The 20,426-nt window shown below is 36.5% G+C and overlaps 1 pseudogene; it reads right to left on the bottom strand.

The window, feature by feature from the left end:
* Nucleotides 1-19,467: 19,467 nt before the first annotated feature.
* On the bottom strand, nucleotides 19,468-19,586 carry LOC115214610 (annotated as a pseudogene).
* Between the last annotated feature and the right edge of the window lie 840 nt (nucleotides 19,587-20,426).

The following is a 20,426-nucleotide window of genomic DNA, read 5'->3' as shown; positions in this document are numbered from 1 at the left end:
CATCAAAGTGACACTGGGACAAAATATACGAAGCCCAATATACCGATCATGACTACACGTCTAATAAGGGTACACCAGACACCTACATCACAACCATCTGTATACTGTGCAAGACATGGTGATCTCATATCAAGAGAAAAAGTGCATGACCTTGTAGGTGGGGGCCAGTTAGAATTTTCTTGAGGTCGAGTAGCCCATCCTACTCAAACGTCCCCTTGAATAACGCTTGTTTAAGGATGCTGAACGAAACACCCATGTTTCCAGAGGGAATTATTCAACCCCCAAAGATACATCTCAACACATGGTTATGAAGCTTCCCCACTACTTCTGCTCATGATCAGAAATGCACATATCATCAGCCACTAAGGTATATGCTCAACTGGTTATGGCCAAGCTACTGACCAGTAAATCTGTGGTAATGAGTAGAATATTCGCTGTAGCCTATCTTTTTATACCTAGACTTAACACGTACATTCTAACATTTCCACTCAGTTATGATTCAAAGCCATGAGAGCCACTGCCTGGTACTGCATAGGGCAGAGTCGTTAGCGCGCTGAGCAAAATTGTTGGCGACATTTCGTCCGTCGTTACGTTCTAAGTCCAAAATCCACCAAGTTCGACTTTGCCTTTCATCCTTTCGGGGTCGGTAAAGTACCAGTGAAACACTGGAGTCGATGTGCCTTAAGTAGAAATAATAATTATTATTATTGTTGTTGTTGTTGCCTTTGCACAGCTTCTAATGCTGGACATGCATTACACTGTTAGCTGTTCACTACCTGTGAAGTAAGGTAACACCGCTTATTTTTCGAGCACCTTCAGAAGTATTCGAGCGGTTCCTAGCAGTGCTGTTTTCTGCAAGCGCTCCACCCTTATTGCATCCTCTATTTGTTCCACGTACTTCTCGAGATTCTTGCTCACCGTTCCCTGGGCTCCGACAATTATTAGTACTACTGCTACATTTTTCATTGACCACAACTTCTTAACTTCCCAAGCTAACCTGTCATATTTCTCGACTCTTCTTTCTTCCTTATCGCATACCTTGTTGTCAGCTGGGCATGCTATATCCATGATCCAACATAGTTTGTTTTCTTTCTCAGTTAAGACTATTATCCGGCTTCCTATTCTCTATCTCATGGTCGCACTGAATCATAAAATTCCGTAGGATCTTTGCATTACTATTTTCGACAAGCGGTCAGTCAAGCGGTGTCCCCTTTGATCAATGCACAGGGAAGGACAGGGAGAGCAGGAGATGCAGTAATTGACATTACTAGAGGTGCGGGTAAAGGAGTCGGTGACGTGATAGGGACGGTAATGGTTACCTTTGAGGATGATGGTGTTGGAGAGGCAGGGGCAACTGCAACAGCGTGGGCAGCAGCAGTGAAAGGATCCATGCTGGGAGGCGAGGACAGGGAAAAAACTGAGGACCAGGTGTCATGCAGGTTGTGGGCTCGTTTGAAGGCGGAAACGGGTGGGTTAGGGAATATGTGCGAGATGGAGGGGACGGACTGGAGTTGCCGGAAGGCTCGGAGAATGGTGCGTTATATATACATTTGTGTGTGTGTGGTGTGTGTGTGTGTGTGCATGTGTGTGTATGTATATATATTTCTTTATTGCCCACAAGGGGCTAAACATAGAGGGGACAAACAAGGACAGACAAAGGGATTAAGTCGATTACATCAACACCAGTGTGAAACTGGTACTTTATTTATCGACCCCGAAAGGATGAAGGGCAAAGTCGACCTCGGCGGAATTTGAACTCAGAACGTAACGACAGACGAAATACCACTAAGCATTTCACCCGACGCGCTAACGTGTCTGCCAGCTCGCCGCCTTCATGTGTGTATGTATATAACACAGTCATATATTTACATACATGCACGCGCACACACCCAGATACAAATATATCCAGCGGTTTAGATCTATGCACAAGACCGTTGAATCTCATCACCACTTTTTCGTCGCTACCCACCCACTTATCCAATCTTGTTTTCAATTACCATTCCCCTTTAGAAGAAACTAACGTTTGGAATCCTTCCAAGCGTATTTATGTCACTTGAACGACACTGGCATTTTCTCTTTACAAAATGAATATAGTGTTGGCAAATGTAATGAGAAAAATAGATTCGCCATGTTCCTTTTAAGATACATTATTAATTCCTCTACGGAATAAACTTATTGTTAAATCTCCTTCATGTTTCTAAGAAAATCATTAGTCATCTTTCACATTTTTTCAAACATGACCGCAGCTCTTCATTGCCTTAGGGGACAGCACAACACATACACACACACACACACACACACACACACACACACACACAAATATACACACACATATACGCGCAAACACACACACACACCCATACCTATACGCACACAAACAAATGAATATGAACAGCATATAATACATGCTTATATATGATTGTGTGTGTCTCTGTGTATGTATGGAATACACATACACACACACACACATATATATATATATATATATACATCCATCAACACACACATAGACACATATACACACACATGTATATATCTATATACATATGAAGCAATTTCCCGTCTTAACTCTTGTCTGCTTTGACCCCATCACCACAATAAACACTATAAAGCAGAGATTCATCTCAAGAAAATCATTGACAAAATCACAACAGACTCCCTTGCGCGTGCGTGTGCATGTGATCGCTTGTATAACTTTATGTGCATGTATTTAGCTATTTATGCATTTATATGTATATATGTATATATATATACACGCATACACACACATACATGCACACAGATATACATGACATACAATATACATACACACGCATACATTCATACATACATGCATACATACATTTATTAAAATTGTTGAGAAACAAATTAACCAGACGCCGTTCTCCCTGACAAGTAATATTTTAGAATGAACACGAAATATAACGAATAAAGAAATCTGTTGATGGGTATTTGAAGAATGTTTACATGATGGTAAGTTTCGGGAGTGAGTTTTGGTCTCCACAGACAGCAGTATTTTGATTTGTTTCCCAATGCACAGGTTCCATTCTTTACCATACCAAATGACTTCATCTCTTTAAGCTGTAGGTCAATCGATCAAGTAGACTCGTGAATAAAGGTAGTTTCATTTCTCCCTCTGTGTGTGTGTGTATATATATATATATATCTAATATAGGATAAAATTTTCGAAAAAAATTTATCAGAAGCAAGCAAATAAAAAAATACCTTTTAAGGTTAAATTTATAAACAACTTATAAATAAGGGTAAAAGAAAATATTTCCAATGCCAAATATGCCAAAAATAGACTTAAACCCTCAATAACCACATATAAATCATCACTATAAGCACGCGTCCCGAAGCAAGCCGACAGAAATTTCAGTGATAACGGAATTTTTTTAGAAATTTATATCGGCTTGCTTCGGGACGCGTGCTTATAGTGATGAATTATATCTGGTTATTGACGATTTAAGTCTATTTTTGACATATTTGGCATTAGAATTTTTTATGTTGCCCTGAAAGCTTTAGTCAACCCGGACCTATAGTAGACGGTTTACCTTATGTTCCGCACCGTGAGACTGAATTATACAGCTGAGAAGCAAACTTCCTACCACTCTTACGGTAGAAGGAGCATGTTGCTTTTATTTTGAATAGATTCAATGGACGCAGAAAGGTGTCACTGTTTGATCTTGAAAAACTACAACAATAGAATTTAACAAAATGAGTAACACTACATCGTCTGTTTCCCGTCAACTTTGCAACATTGTGTGGAAGTGAAAACGATTTAGCAGTTCACGGACAAGTTTGCTTATGTGTTCGTTGGTACGATATTACACATCGGAATCCTGTGTTAACAGTCAACACTGTAACATTGTCGAATATTCGATAGCTTAATAGTATCAATTAGTTTCTTCGAAATTGTATGGAGAGAAAATTATGAACGAAATCTAAACCATGAAGCATCTCAACATCTAAAGACAGTATCAAATTTCTGTTACCGGTGATTATAAACAAAGGTAAAATATTTTAAGGAACTGGAAATTCAGCTTACTATTACAAAGAGTTTGGAATATGAAAACGCTCCAGTTTAAAATAACACCTAGAGTTATACGTATTACTTTTAGCAGAGTATAACCAAACAAAACCCCATGAAAAAGAACCAACTCGCCGGAGACAGGAACCTCAACCTCCCATACACAAAACACATGACCAATGTGGATTCATTATCAACAGAATTCAAGACGAAAAACCAAAATGAAAGGAAATATGGCGGTAATTTCAGCCATGTGCCAATAGATTGTCAGGTATAGTCTATATAGACTGTTAAATCTTCCTACTAATATAATTCCTATGTTTTACGTTGTTATTCATTATCTAAACTTATGAACTGACTTATATTTATATTTTCGAAGTCTGTTAGCTGGCGGCAAGTATTTCAGGGTATTTTCTTTATCTAATTTTGATGCATTAATTTTTCAGCTTTGCTTTACACACACACGCACACACACACACACACAAACACATTCATACATACGCACGCAGAGATGCATATATATTTTCCTCTTTTATCCTTTACTTGTTTGTGAGTAGACTGCAGCCATACTGGGGCACTGCTTAGAAGATTTTTTTCAAGTCGGTGCTTATTCTATCGGTCCTTTTTACTGAACCGCTAAGTTTCTCTGTCGCAAATATACCAACACATGTTATGAAGTGATGGGTGAACAATCACACAAAGACACACGCACAAACACACACACACACACACACACACACACACACACACACACACACACACACACACCACACACACACACACACACACACAACACACACGCAGTCACCTACACATGCGCACCAACATAAAGCCGGTTTCACCGGCTCGAAGCTATATTAGAAGACACCCAAGGTTCCACGGCGAACACGGAAACATGCGGTAGGGAAACTAACGTTTTACTGCACAATCAACCTGCGCTACATGCGCGCACGCATACACACACACACACACACACATGTTCACATGGATACAGACACAATGCAGGTAACAACACAGTAATCAGCTGAATAGTAGAATATTCATAGTCTGCAAGTTTTACTTTACTTATCCTGACCCAGATATCATTTACAGCACGAGCTATCCCGAAAGCAAATCATTAGTGCTTTTGAATAATTATTTTATTCATTTTCATTTTTTGTGGAACAATTATCTTATTGTTTAATTCACTTTACACAGAGTCAGCCTTATAGAAGCTCACGCAGTGTTTATTTTCTACAAACTTACATGCATGTAAATGCACTTCGTTTCCTCACAGGTTAGGAAGGTGTCTACTTTGTTTTGCGTGTAGGAAACCAAATAAAGTTGTTAAACTTATACGTCAGCCCTAAATGTACGTGTGAGTGTGATGTATAGCTATGTGTGTGCATGCGTGTGTGTGTCAACTTATTTTCATATACTAGATAACTATCAATAATTTACTATGAATGGACCACTTTAATGTTATAAGGTGGTACATGAGTATGTTGCTTGTGATAGGAAGGCTATCATTATCTATGTAAACTTTAAATATGCTTTTGATTCAGTACATAGAAGAATGATGATGAAGATACTTAAAGCATATGATATCCCACTAAGAATTCTGAGATCAATATGTAAGCTGTATGAGAACACCAGAGCGAAAGTGATCACTCCTGATGGAGAGACGGAATACTTTGAAGTCAAGACTGGAGTATTACAAGGCGACAGGCTAGCACCTTATCGCTTCGCTTTCGTTCTGGACTACAAGGTGATTCAAAAGTCTCCATACATAGGAAAAACTTTTTTTTATCAGAAACAGTTTATAAGATCCCTAGATTCCCTGATCTAACCCCTCTTGGTTTCTATCTTTGGGAGCATTTGAGAGCATGGTGTATCGCGGAAAGATAAAAGAAATAAATCCTTTGAAGGAACGCATCACCAACTCATTTGCACACGTATCGCCAGATCTGCTATTACGCGTTCACAATGAGTGGGGTAAACGTGTTGCAATGTGTGTTCAAAAGAATGGTAACCATATAGAACCTGTTAAAAAACAGTACTTATAAATTGTTTCTTATAAAAAGATAAATCATTCCTATATATGGCGACTTTCGAATCATCTTGTATATAATGCGCAGAACGTACTGAGATTCAAACTGCATAGGCAAACAAGTAGACGTCATCAAGCAGTAACACTAACTGACCTAGATTATGTGATGACCTGGCTTTACTAACAGAGAGGACATATCAGGCACAAGAGTTGATGAGAAAATTCGAGCAGGAATCGGGGAAGGTAGGACTGTAGTGTAACGAAAAGAAAAGAGAGCTGCAAGTATTCAACCACGAAATGCCTGTGTCAGTGAAAGAGAGAGACGGTAAATCGCTGAAGGTAGTTGAAAATTTCAAATACCTTGGTGCGTGGACACAATGTACCGAAAAATACATGATGATAAATAGATTGTATATATATGTATAATATATATAATATTAATTGTATAATTGTATATATATAATACATGTATAATCTATATAATATATATTATATATGTATAATATGTTTTCATACACAGAGTAATGTTTCTGAAAAATTATACAATATGTATACCGTCTTGAAGATTAAAGATGAAATGACCTCAGCTGTATTACTGACGATCATTAGAATACTCAATTAATATACAGCCAAGAAACTTCAACAAAATTAAATATAGCAACTAAACATAACACATACATACACATAGCAAATACATATATACTAATCAGACAACGCTACCAAACATGACTAAGAAGAACTGTGAATTTTGAACACAGGAAAACGGATCAAAATGAAAAACGAAATCTTTCAAAAGGTGAATGTAATCAAAATAGTCATTGACAATCCGACATAGTGTATAATGTATGCATGTGTGTGTGTGTTGTGTGTGTGTGTGTGTGTGTGTGTGTGTGTGTGTGGTGTGTGTGTGTACAAATGCAAGCAGATGAAAAGTACTCAAAATTTGAAGCATAGGTATTTTAGGAAACACTTCGTACCAAGTGCAAATTATGACTCAAGCTTCTAAAGACAAGAAAACAGCAGGTTATTCGTTTTGGTGACGGAGTATCATCCATCAACGATTAAGAATTGCTACCAGTTTTGTAGCATTTTTTTAATGCTAGGGAAGAGAAATTGTAATCAAGGCGATAAAAGCAGAGACTATCTGGTTAGCCACATGGTAGTTGTCGGGTGGCTGGAAAGGGAATCTTGGACATGTCCTTTAATTGTATATTTTCGTCATCATGCTAACGAATCACCATATCATCTACAGTTATTTTATTACAAATATGACTGTCAATTCGATAGCAAGTCAACAGGCACTCATATACACGTGTGTGTGTGTGTGGTGTATAGGTGCGTGTGTTTATGTACTGCAAGTTCTTGATACAAAATTGTATTAAAATGGTTATTGTAGTACTTTGTCGTATTATACTGCAATAACACACAGGAAATTACTATAATTAACAGCAGATTTATTATCACTTAATTAGATTAGTCAATGAATAATACTAATTAATTCAGTAATTGGTAAACTAATTCAACTAACAATGAAAGTTTGTCGTATGTACCAAGATTTAATTCTATGACTTTTTAATGATTGCCGGCTAGTGCGACGTCAGTGATCTTTCATTCACTGTTTAACTATATCAGTTGTGGCCTATTTTTTCTTAGCATGTGGTGTTGGTAGATACTTGCTACTGACAAAGCTTAAAGAAGCAGAATTACGTATTTAGCAAATCTACTGTCACTGCAGGACGGTTTTCGTCTGCTACTGATATTTTTCCGTGTTTTATGATATTGTATATATAGTGCTTTTTAACGCTATACAAATGATTTGTCGGGGAGAATATCAGTTGAGTAGATTTTTCAAAGATTTCTGCTTTCAGTCTAACATACAGATTAATATTGTGAAATAATAGTACTTCTTTCGCTAATAATGAACATATATATGTATAATTAAAATTAAAATGAGGGTGAAAAATTGGATATTAATCTGATAACATCCATTTAACACCAGTGGTCTAGCATATTGAAAAACTGAGGTTCAGTAAATAGTATTACATATATATGAGGAGTATACTTCTATCATTAGGGTATCCACATAGTGGTAAACCCTCTCATATGTATGATATATATATATATATATATATATATATATATATATATATATATATATATATATATATATATTACTATGGGATCATCCGGGTCCGCCCAAGTCATCGGCCTCGTTGGACTAAACATACTCCACCACCTCCAAATACATTTCCCTAACATCAACGGAGGTCTCTACAGTGATGACGCTTTGCGTCACCAATACGTTATGAATGATCTGCACAAATATATATACATATATATACAATCTATTTATCATCATGTCACCAAGGGCGTTAATAAAGCCTCTTTAGAATACGTTAGGAATGATCTGCACAAATTTTCCTCGAACTTCAATCTATCCATTACTTTTGAAAATTCCCACAAAACCACTAATTTTTTAGACGTAACTTTAAACTTAAAGACCTCCCAATACTCCCAATATCACAAACCTAACCAATACCTTAAGCAGTTAAACATTAAACCCAATCACCATAAATCCACCTTTGGTAATATAGTTAAGGGTATCTCGATACGTATATCTGAACCCCTCTATATATATTCCCCTCTATGTTGGCCCGCATGGGTAATAAAAAAAGCAGATCCGTATATCCGACCCATTGTCCAGAGGAAATAATCACACCGCATATTACAACCAAGCGCTCGCTGCCAGTGGCTTCTCCCAACAAATATAGTACATCTCTAATACTAGTATCAAGCAACATATATCTCAAATCATATCACAACGACATGCCAACCATCAGAATCAGAACAGACCACATATACATTATACTAGACCCCCAGGAGAACCCGGATTAAGACAATTTAGACCTCACACGCAAAATATAACTCTAGGTCAAAAACCAAAGCAGCTGACATTAACGGACCATATAACCCACCTCTGATTTCTAAAACTATAGATTACACTACCCCTAAACAACCAAAAAAAGCGGTGGACGCTCTATTCTATGGTATACACTCCGCATCTCACTAAACGTTAACAACTCAACTAAATCCTTTTTTAATATACTGGACTCAAACTTCCCTCGTCAACATAAATATTATTCTGCCTTTAATAGATCTACCATAAAGCTATCCTGCTCCTCCCCGCCGAACACTGAATCTATCATAACAGCCTCTAATAAAAGAAATCTTTCCCTCTATTATCAAAACTTACACTCTAACAACTCTGAATACACAAACGCCCAACATATACATAGCTCCAATATCGAACCCCATTAATGAAAATCAATCCCACTAACACTAACCAGAATACTACTACCACTATTACAGATAGGATAAATAACAACAATGATAGATATAGTAATAATGATAATAGCAATAATAATAATAATAATTATAATAGACCAATCTACCCCCGTCTGTAACCTCTCCTCAGACAATATTACCTCCTCCATTCCTGAGAATAATCTCCACAATGCATTACAATGTAACTGCCGTCTTGGGAACCATCTTCCCTCTACAAACCCATTGCTAAAGGCCTATTGTAATTTATAAATGCACCATCTACAACATATTACACAATTCTACAACCATATATATAGGGTCAACTAGGAATTTTTAAACAGCGATGCGCTCTGCATCTCAATTCTTTTAGATATAAGAAACAGTAAATCCACAACACTCGCTAGTCACAGACATCATTTCAAAAATAGAAATATTCCATACATCTTGTCATCATCCATAATAGATTCAGGGCTTCCATACCAAAGTCTTCCAAACCAAAGCACTTCTGCCACTTCTACATAATACTTTTCTTGGATAAAAAACTGCAACTATGACTTTAGATTTTTTTTATTTTTAGCTTTACTTATTTCCCTTTATACTTACCCTCTTATTTCCCTTTATACTTTTTATTTATGTCCTTTTCCAAAATAACTCCTTCTATTGAACTCTACTATTTCCCTCTATTTAACCATCTCTCGTCATCTCCAATAAAGGGATGTCTCTGATGTCCCAGAAACAGCTGTAAAACTAACTTTCTCGTTATGTCCTGAAAATCTCAAACCTTTTATTTAACGCACACATACACAAACACACACACATACACACACACACACACACGCATATATATATATATATATATATAATATATATATATATATATATATATACTTATATATTTCTGCAAAGTGACAGAGATAGAGATAATAATGCAAATAAAGAAATTAACACGTTTGGGTTTCATATATAAAATATACATATATAAATGCATATAAATATATATAGTGATATAGAGAGAGACAAACAAAAACTGAAAATGTTCAGAAGATGAACGTTCATGTATAATCATATGAATATTCCTATATTTACAGAACGAATTTACATGGATTACAAAATACAGAAAATTAAAGGCAGAGGGCATGGTATTTGGGTCAGACAGCTGTTTCTGGGGGCTCGGAATTACATAATAGTTGTAATGTTGGCAGATGAAGTGTGTGGAAAGTTAAGAATATGCATCCAATACTAGTTTTATATTCTTCACATTTTGCACAAAAACGAAAATACTTACACTTTAACGAATTAGACTACCGGTTTCCATCGTTTTAAAAGACAGCTTAGTCATACTGCAAGAAGACGGAATATAAATTAAAATAAATCAGACTAAATTCAACTTTCATGTCACTTATCTCAAAGTTCACATTTTGTCTTGAAAGATTAATTAAATTTACTTCATTTCAATTACATCTGTGTGAGTGTGTGTGTGTGTGTGTGTGTGTGTGTGTGTGTGTTTGCGTTTACTATATCAGTTACGCAACATGTATGACGAAAATATGTCTTTGGTTGACTGTACAGATATCATGTTAACATCAATTCATACACGAGAAAGTGCAGGTGGAATTATGTTCCATTTCTTTGCAAGATCGTTGAAATATATAAAGAGAACCATTCTAAAACCACAAGTGTGCTATTAGTTATTATTTTAGCTCTAGAGTATCTTAGAATCTTATTTGATATTTATTATATTTCTTCTTACATGCTTCAATACTCAAGTATTATCTTTGTATCTCTAGATCGTCGTTGCACTGTGTTCTATCTCTTCCTTTTCTCGTTACTTGTCTTAATTCTGAGTTCATTTATTGATTCGAATCTGTAATCCATGTTTCTGTTGTGTTTTCTATATTACTTGTAACTACGAACCTATACTGCAATATATACATACACACATACACAAACACATATACATACATACATACATATGTGTGTATATATATATATATTTATGCCTATCAAGATATCACCTTACAACGTTGTTCTCATTGCGCGATCAAACTAAATAATTTAATTACATTTATTCATTTATTTATATATTAAACTTTAGTGTAACAAACGCTGTCTTGCATTTTTCTTCTGTGTTTTTATTTGAAATGCAACCTTTACATTTCTACATTGCCATACATATTTTTCCTCTCGTTTTGTTCTTATCTTTTGTTTATATCACCTTATTATAATTAACTTAAAATAGTACAACATATACGCATCATTTTATCTTTACACACACTCGCACGCACACACACAATCACACACACTCATACACAGACATGCACACACAAACACAATCACACAAACACACACACACATATAGTGTTATGATTATTACGCTGTTGATAATATCAACTTCTAAGTTCTTATCACACGATTCAACGAAATTCTTTCTCATCACAGGTTTCAAATAAATTATTTAATTATTTCATTTATGCAGAAATATTCGATGTAAAGTACGCTCTGTTATTTTTTTCTCACACCTTCAAATTTTGATTTCAAACCTAATCTGAACATTGGTCTATCGTCACTTTTTATTTTCTTCTTGTCTTACTTTTAATTTCATTCGTTTATTGATTTTAATCTTTCGTGAAAATTTCTTTGATTTCATATCTCGGTCTTCTCGATTAATATCTGTCAAACTTTCTACATTTTTATTCTCTTTAATGGCGTAGTTGGATTCCATCTGTCTTTCTCCATTCAAAAGTAACCTGCTTCGTTCTCACCATCACTTTTTTTCAGAGTGGAGTAAACAAAAATTAATGCCTATTATATTATAGTTAGATAACTTGTTACCTTCTCCCCTTTCTCGCTCACGTAATACTGGAATAAAGCAAATTCATAGTTCTTATATATTTCGCTCTCTCTCTCTCTCCTATCTTTTGCTAGAGTGAGATCAACAAACTGATATCAATACAGCCCTCTCACTGGGTCTCTCCAACGAGTTTCTATGGTACATAGCAAGATACTCAGTTCCACACCCTCCTCATATTGCTCTCTCTGTCTCTCTGTCTCTCTTTATTTCTCTCTCTATCTCTCTTCCTCTCTCTCTCCTCATAGTAATACTAATTGTTCCTCTTCATATCCGCAAATTTTGATCCACTGTTTTCTCTATATATTTCTCTCCAAGTAATGAGACTATTAAGTTATGTTATTGCGCTCTTTCTCTTTCTCTCTTTCTCTCCTTTTCTCTCTCTCTCTCTTTCTCTCCTTTTCTCTCTCTCTCTTTCTCCTTTCTTCTCGTTTCGTTTCTCGTTTCTCTCGCTACGCAGTGCACAATGAAATAATTTTAACTCAGAATGTACCATAGCTGTCATGGAACAGCCTACTACTCTCTGTTTGTCACTCTCTCTGTCTCTCCCTTCTTATCTTCTCATGTATGACTAATGAATTGAACATGTATCCTCTATTTCTTCTCCGTATCACATTATTCTCTTCAAAACATATTGAACCCTTTTACTCTGTTTCGCATCTGAATTTCTTCTAAAATATTCTTCAAACTAGGAAGCCAAATCTGAACATATATGCTCACAGACAAGTTGACTAAATTTCTTTATGAAACAAAACAAACTGTAAGCTTATTTAACAACAGACTCAAGCAAATAAGAATTAGAAGATGCGAAGCTGGCGAGTAGGTGAGTTGTACACTTTCTTAATAGTGTAGAATAATATTGGGCGCTCTCTTTCAATCAGTCTAGATTTTCTCACAATTTATAGACACCATAGGTCAATGGCGCAAATTGTCAGGAAAAGCAATAAATTTACCTGCCCTTATGACCTTGTCATACCATATTTACACCTGCTATAGTTATCATGAAAGAAGAAAATAAAATGCAGACGATAAAAGAAGCAATAGTGGTGATGCCAAAGATTCCAGTGTAGTCAAGAAGAGTCTGCTATGATCAATGGGGGGTGCCAAGAATTCCACTGCGAACACAATAGGTTCCAACACCATTAATGAGGAAAGTAGTAAAGAGGCAGATGCTGAACAAGATGAAGTTAGCTTTGTCATCAACTACAAAAACGAGAAGCATTTAAAACAGACAGACTTGTGATAAAAAGCAAAATTAAAAATAAGCTTTTAGATTTCATGTTCAAAAATTACACCAGGAAAATAACTATGAAAATCCTGTAAGTTCCAGCTAAATTGCACCCTGATTGTATGGAGAAGACGGGACACATATTCTTTTTGCTCGCTCTAACCTTCAACTAACTATGCTGAAAGGGGAAACTCTTTCCTCAGAAAACAATCGAAGGGTAGAAAATTATACCCAGCTTCTGACAGAAAATCTTCAGTAGAACATGATAACCGAAGCTCAAAGACATGAGCATCCACATAAAAAAGTAAGTAAACACACACCATCTACCTCACGGAAGTGAAGCAGCATAGAGTCGCAAATTTTTAAGCATTACACAAAAGATTATACGGAAGTTAGCTTCGTTGCAGCTAATAATAACAAAGTATGTTTGTACGCTAGTCTGCGTTAATAGGCCGTCCCGAGATGGTTGCCACCAATACGCATCGAATCATCACATTGATATTACTACTAAATGTTAAAGAACTGCTACCCGTTAGAACTAAAGCGAATTCCCTTTATCAAATGCAATCAGGTAATAAGATAAGCATACCAATCACAGAAACCCATCAAATAGTAATATAGAAGATTGGGAGATTTGAATACTGATGTAGATCATATTCATACTGATATAGAAGACAGAAACCATGGGATAAACCATGAGTAAATAGAAAGTAAAAAATAGAAACTAAACAACCCCGCTTAAGAAGAACACTCGAAGACGCAGAGAAAAAAAAACAAAGAATTCTTACGCTATAAGAAGACCAGATAAAGCAACCATGTCTATAGAAAAATTTGCTATGAAATCAGTCTCTGTGCATCACAAAATAAGGCAATTGCCTAAACAGATAACTCACTAATACCAAACCCTAACGGTATATGAAGTACTGAATAAAAAGGACAAAATTATTTCTACCTCCTCACTGAGACACACGCAGGTAAGTAAACCATAGTAGTTCTTTAACAAAGCATCCCAACATAGGGTGGTGGAAGCTATCATGACATAAAGGAGGAAGATGTAAAATCAGTTAAAGATGAATCGAACTTAAATTCTGCAACAGGATCTGGTAAATTCCCTGCATTCATCATAAAAGCGTGTAAACAAACTCTTGCTAAGCCATTCTAAATACTCTTTCCAAGCTCTCTGACAAATGGGAAATCAGCGCCAAAGTTTTTAAAAGATGTAATTTCCCGATTTATAAAGAAGGAGAGCTGATGCTGAAAGATACAGGCTTATCTCACTGATTTTGCATATCAGGAACTTCAGTGGCCTAATTATCAGACGAAAATTAATCGCGTTCTTGAAATAAAATGTATCACTGACTAAAACTCAGCGCATATTTCGCCCAGAACGAAGTCACCTTACATAACTCCCGAAACACTGCGACTTGGTGCTGAACTAGCTATTTAAGTCATGCTACTTTACAAAGGCTTTCGATAAGGTCACTCACTGGACAACAAAGGTACACAGGACATGGAAGAATTGCAATTACGAAGTTGCACTCTGTTCATGATCTCAGGGAAAATTTGGATAATGAAATATCTATTCGTGTACATTACCAAAATGGCAACGATGTGCAGGAGAATGGCGGAATGAATACTAAGATTATTCAGTAAGAAGAGCTGGACATTTTGCTCTTTTTGTGGAGAGCATTTTTCCTATCTACCTGAACTGATGTTCACAATTATAGCGCTTCTAATAGCATCAAACAAGCGGCTAATGTATAAGTAACTCAAAAATTCCCCGCGTAAAGACCACCTCAATACAACAACTAATTTAGTGAGAGATGTTGAAAGCATTAAACTTCTGGAGAGAAAACTGTAAAGATAAGAAGTGACCTTTTCTTTAAAGGTCCTCAACAGGTTTTATACTGCAATGATCTGAAGCTTCTACTCTCTTCATCGAAAAATACAACCAAATACTGCAACAGCCTATGGTTTCAAAGGCTGACACCTTTTAATACCTCGTTAAACAAACCATCCCAGTCACTGAAGATCCAACTCATAGCTGCCAAGAAGAATCTTGATGAGGCTTACTTGAACGCCGAGGTCGACTTTATCAATGGCAAAATTAGCAAACTATCCAAAGAGCACATTAGTAAAAAACAACATCTCGCCTGGAAATCCATCAAAGACCTATCAGGCAAAAATTCTGGGTCATCAATTAAAATTAATGGGGGATCAGCTAAGAAGCGTTTAGAAAATTGGTCAACTCATTTTAAAAACCTTCTTGGGAAGAATGCCAAAATCCCTGATAACCCCACTCTTCCAAGTGTGTCTATATCAGACACGCTGCACATCAACACCTTCCCTTTTACCATATTTGAACTAACAGCAGCCACCAAGCAACTAAAAGCCGAAAGCATTTGGTCCCGACAACATCCCAGCTATAATTTGGAAGGATGATAGATTTCACACACTTTTGCTCAACCTTTGCAACCACACACTTTCCACCTTTGTCGCTCCAAAGATTTGGCACCAATCTCAAATCATCCCACCAAAAAAGGCGATTTGTCCCTCGTCACCAACTACAGGGGTATATCTCTAATGTCAATTACTGCAAAACTGTACAACAAACTGATTCTAAATCGTCTTGTCCTTTTTGTTGAACCTTTGCTCCGAAAGAACCAAAATGGATTCGGACATGGGCACTCAACGCTGAGCCATATACTATGCCTACACAGACTTATTGAAGAATCAAAAGCATTTAATCGCGATCTTGCAATGGTATTTGTAGACTTTTCTAAAGCGTTCGACTCTGTAGATAGGTACAAGATGTTTGAAATCCTTAAGCTCTATGGGATACCAGAGAAAATCATTTCTGCCATCATGGTCCTCTACACAGATACGTCTTCAACCATCTTAACCCCTGACGGAGAAACATCACCTTTCTCAATCAAAGCCGGAATACTGCAGGGAGACACACTCGCCCCATTTCTTTTCATCATTGTCGTTGACTATGTGCTACGTATGTCAGTTGATACCATCTCTGGCAAGGGCTTTGAAATAAAATCAAGAAGAAGTTCCAGACACCCAGCTGAATACTTGACAGACACTGACTTTGCTGATGACATCGCTCTTATCAGTGATTCTCTCTCCAATGCCCAGTCTCTTTTACAATCTCTCGAACAAGCCTCAAATTGTGTAGGTCTTTACCTCAATGAGGCCAAGACTGAATATATAAACAAGTGCCTGTCCAACAGTGATTGCATCATCCATACACTCAACAATGCGCCCTTAAATATGGTTTCTGATTACAAATATCTTGGGTCATACATATCATCATCTGGAAAAGATTTTTTAACTAGAAAGGGTATGGCCTGGTCAGCCTGTAATGACATGCATAAGATCTGGTCATCAAATCTAAGTAGAGACTTCAAACTTGAAATCTTAAAGGCCACAGTCGAAACAATTCTACTATATGGCTCAGAAACCTGGACGTTATCAAAGAAGCTTGAGAGGCGGTTGGATGGAACCTACACTCGCCTCTTTATGGGAGCTCAAAATCTCTCGTGGAAGCGCCATCCAACCAAAATGCAAATATATGGGAAATTACCACCTGTGTCATCTCTTGTGAAAGGTAGGAGAGTCCAGTTTGCTGGACATTGTTGTAGAGCTGAAAACGAGGCAATTTCTACTCTTCTCCTCTGGAAGCCATCTACTCGCAATACCAGAGGGCGCACACTTTCCTACCCTGATGTAATCTCCAGGGATACAGGCATCCAGCAACAGGACCTCCGTAATGCCATGATGGACCGTGAAGTCTGGCGTAGCATGGTAAATTCCATTGTCTCGACCACGGTCGAACAATGATGGTGGTGATAAACAAACTGAGAAATCTACATGGAGTGGATAAAGATGAATACAAGAATCACAAAGAAAAGGACCTCGAGATGAGGAAAGAAGGCTTTTTAATCTTACCACTTTGCAGTGTAATCTATATATATATACACACAATATTAAAGATTAAAAGGAATCAGATACTTAAAAGATAAGCACCAAGTAGGGTAGAAATAAACTTTTAAACAGCACCCTTAGTCGAATAAATATCATGGGCACCGAAGGACATCCAGTGAAAAATTCAGGTTATGTATTCAGAAAATTTAATCGTTATGAGTATTTTAATAGCCTATGGGCTAATCCAAACGTATGCGTTGTATTGGTCGTACGTTATTTGGTATACTCCAGAATATCCGAGGGGGTCGAGATTCCAGTGAGGTGTATTATGAACAAATAAATAAGTAACAAAGTGATGGATACGCGTTACTTCATCACGGTGGTTTCCAGCGAATTTCTTTAATAGATTACTGAGTACATTATATCATAACTAAAAATATTTCTTTCAAGCCAGCTTCGGCAGGAATCAAGTTTTATTGTGGTAAAATACTGATTTTATATTGTTTTGAAATGTTACGTATCATATGATGAAAGCGTATTTTTTTCTTTTTAGATATAAAGTAATATACTCATTAATCTATTAAACAAATCCGCTGGAAACAGCTGTGATGAAGTGACGCATATCCATGTTTTTTTAATTTATTTATTTGTGTGTGTATGCTTTCGCATGCTGTAGAGAGGTTGTCTTCCTTGTCAGTCAATAGATAGTGCTTTGCCCGTGGCTAAGAGTTGCTTATATTCTTATTTCTAACAATGTTGGTGATGACTTTCACTCTTAGCCACTTCAACGACGATTGTACTTGTGCTTTTTGGTTTTAAATTGTGAGTAGCTATTTTAATAATATGTGTGTGTGAGTGTGTGTATTATATCATATTATATTATATTATATTATATCAAACCGTTTACGTCAGTAATTCTGTGCTCTTTTCTCTCTCAATCTGTTTTCATTTTACTCGCTTCAGGTTTATTTTCTCTCTTCCTATCTTGTATGACTGAATCTCTTTACGTTAGTCACACAATCCTTTTCTACTATTCTCTTAGTAATACTATCATTCCTACTTTGTCTATAAAGATATACGGCAATAACACAATCAAGTAGAAATTGTTCAGACGAAAAGAACAAAGTAATTACAGGAAACAAAAGTTTAGAGAAGTACAAAACATTAACTAAAATTTAGTTGTTGTGAACAAAGTATGAAGGAAACCATTTATCACCATTTGTTTTCTCTTGGTTGTATGTCTTTGCGAGTAATTGGGTATGTGTGTACGCCTGTGTATGTGTGTATTTAAATAGTACATTTTTATATCCAAAGATTTGTTTTAGTGAGTGGAGCTGATATATATATATACACACACGCTCACAGAGATACACAAACATATGCGCACAAATCTATAAACATACATACATATACACACACGTGTGTGTGTGTGTGTGTGTGTGTGTGTGTGTGCGTGTGTGTGCATGCGTGTGATTTCTTGTGTGTTTCGCAAATACAACTCAATGTTATTTGTGTATACTATAGTGCTTAATGGATTGGAGTGTATTATATCGAATATATTAAATCGAATTACATCTGAGTCTGGAGCAGTTTCATATTAGAAAGTGATAATTGAAAACAGCTCGAGGGTTAAAAGACCCGAAACAGTGTCGCTAGATAATGAAGATTTAGCCACGACATCCCTCAACCCTAATTACGTGAAAGGCCGAGTTATTAGCCAATGTGCAGCCTGTCTTCAAGTGATGGATCATTCAGGACCCATCTTGAATGCCCTAAGTACGAGGGTTATAAATATGGTTTGTTTGAGCGCCAGCTTTCAGTTTGTGCCAAACTGCGGTCCACTTTACACACATCCCTTGCACTGGACGTAGTCGTTTGAACGATGCCATGCTTAACCTGGATATGTGTTATATTTGTCAGATATGACTCGATCTGTACAGATTCTAAAATTTAATCAAGCTCCTCTACCAAGCCATTGTGTCCATCTTAATACACATGTTACTATTTTATTCTTTTACTTGTTTCAGACATTTGACTGCGGCCATGCTGGAGCATTGCCTTAAAAATGTATGAGATGCTTACAACACCAAGATTTCCCAAGCGGTCACCCGTCTAAGTACCCACTAGGCTCGACGTTGCTTCACTTTGGTGATCGGACGAGAACCGATGCATTCAACTTGTTATGGCCGTAAGTCATACCACGTTACAATATATTTCTTAGAGTCGTGTTGATTTAATGTGAAGGCTGTTATAATTTTTGGCCAACTCGAAATATAACTTGTGAAGAGTAAAGAAAGTAATAAATAATTGAATAGTGCTGTAGCTTCATTGCACATAGCATCATACACAGCAGCAGCAGCAGCAGCAACATATAACCGACTGAACCAAGCTACTACCACACAACACCAGCTTCACTAATAAAAGGTTAAAATTCCTCGTGTTATTAGTACAAACATAAACCAAGGTATAGAATAAACTGACCTGAAATTACGTTATTTCAAAAGAAATATTGTTTTGGTTTTTTAAGTAAAAATAATAACAAAGTACTTGGCAATTCCAAATTTAAAACAAAATCATACGTGAAGATTTACATAATTAAATGCAAACATATAGATACATAATACATTCTTACATACACATACACTCATACATTTATTCATACACATGCATACATATTCACGTGTGTGTGTATTATCATGTACATATATATATTCCGAAATGTACAGTATTACATGTTCATCAAGGTTAATCTTACCAATCAGTTTAGCGCAATGGAGTGTTAGATAACAACCCAATTACATAACTTTATGCTCTTCAGAGTTAGCCGATGTGGAAGGGAATATTATGACTGCTCTCTACTATCAGAGGTGAATTGATACATCCGGTTTGTGGTTGCTGTGAAACGAAAAAGGGGGCAGGGATTAGGTTAGAAGTTATGTCCTTTAGTTAGATTCGGAGTAAAGCCGGTAAGAGTTTTCTTGAAGTGTTTGTTAGAAGGGTATGCCTTATTATGTGAGGTGCTCCTGTGGAGATG

The sequence above is a fragment of the Octopus sinensis genome, linkage group LG7 (genome assembly GCF_006345805.1).
Source record: "Octopus sinensis linkage group LG7, ASM634580v1, whole genome shotgun sequence".
Taxonomy (NCBI): Eukaryota; Metazoa; Mollusca; class Cephalopoda; order Octopoda; family Octopodidae; genus Octopus; species Octopus sinensis.
Note: the sequence above shows the minus strand (reverse complement) of the source record. Positions and strands in the feature narration are given on the sequence as shown.